Source organism: Orycteropus afer, unplaced genomic scaffold, assembly GCF_000298275.1.
Source record: "Orycteropus afer afer isolate SDZICR_OR568_19922 unplaced genomic scaffold, OryAfe1.0 scaffold00517, whole genome shotgun sequence".
Taxonomy (NCBI): domain Eukaryota; kingdom Metazoa; phylum Chordata; class Mammalia; order Tubulidentata; family Orycteropodidae; genus Orycteropus; species Orycteropus afer.
Window position 1 is genome coordinate 1,760,817 of NW_006922104.1, and position 1,432 is coordinate 1,762,248.

Here is a 1,432-nt window from a genome sequence, read left to right on the forward strand (position 1 = left end):
TGTTTATTTATTTATCCTGACAAAACACATTCTTAGTCTTAAAACAAACATAAGACAGAGCTGTACTGACCCTCATGCTGCAGAGTCTTTGTGTGCTTGCTGCTTTCAACAATGTTCAAATGTCAATGACCTTGAAATGTAATTTTTCTTTCGTTCTGAAATCAGTTGGCCAAAACTAATCTAATAACATGGCACTTCCTTTGTTTAATCAAATCATAAGAGAAACAATAATAAAGGGCTTTCTCAATTTGTCAACAGCAGTTAACTCTTTTCTTCACTTTTTTCCAGTGGAAATTTTTGCTGTTGTACAGTAACTAGAAAATCTAGTTCTGTTTTACTGCTTGACCCTGCCTTTTCTAGACTCTTGCTCTATCAGTTGCCTTGATGACTCTTCTCTACTCTAACTTTTGTTCATGTGTGAGTTTACCTATTAGCATTCTTAAAAGAATGCTTCTTATCCTCATTCCCTTATTGTTATTATTGTTAGTTTTCATAAAGTAGGCTCTGACTCATGGTGACTGTATATATGTTATTGTTGTTAGGTGCTGTCAAATCAGTTCTGACTCATATCAACCTTATGTACAACAGCACAAAACATTGACTAGTCCTGTGCCATCCTCACAATCATTGCTATGTTTGAGCCTATAGTTATAGCCACTGTGTCTATCCATTTTGTTGAGGATCCTCCACTTTTTCACTAACCCTCAACAGTACCAAGGACAATGTCCTTCTCCAGGGACTGGTTCCTCCTGATAACATGACCAAAGTTATGAGAGACAAAGTCTCACCATCCTTGCTTCTAAGGAGCATTTCATCTGTACGCCTCCCAAGATAGATTTGTTTGTTCTTCTGGCAACCCATGATATATTCATTATTCTTCACCAATACAGTAATTCAAAGGCATCAATTCTTCTTTGGTCTTACTTATTCATTGTCCAGCTTTTGCATGCATATGAGGTGATTGAAAATACCATGGCTTGGGTCAGGCTTATTTTAGTCTTCAAAGTGATATCTTTGCTCTTTAACTAAAACTTTAAAAAAGGTTGTTTGAAGCAGATTTGCCCATGCAACATGTCATTTGATTTCTTGACTACTGCTTCCATGGGCACTGATTGTGGATTCAAATAAAATGAAATCTTTGACAACTTCAATATTTTCTCTGTTTATCATGATGTTGCTTGTTATGCTTGTTAGTCTGGTTATGAGAATTTTTGTTTTCTTTATGTTCAGGTATAATCCATACTGAAGGCTGTAGTGCTTCAAGTCCTCTTCACTTTCAGCAAGCAAGGTTGTGTCATCTGCATATTGTAGGTTGTTAAAGAGTCTCCCTCCAACCTGATGCTATGTTCTTCTTCATATAGCCCCACTTCTCAGATTACCTGCACAGCATATTGAATAAGTACGGTGAAAGGATACAACGCTGATGTATACA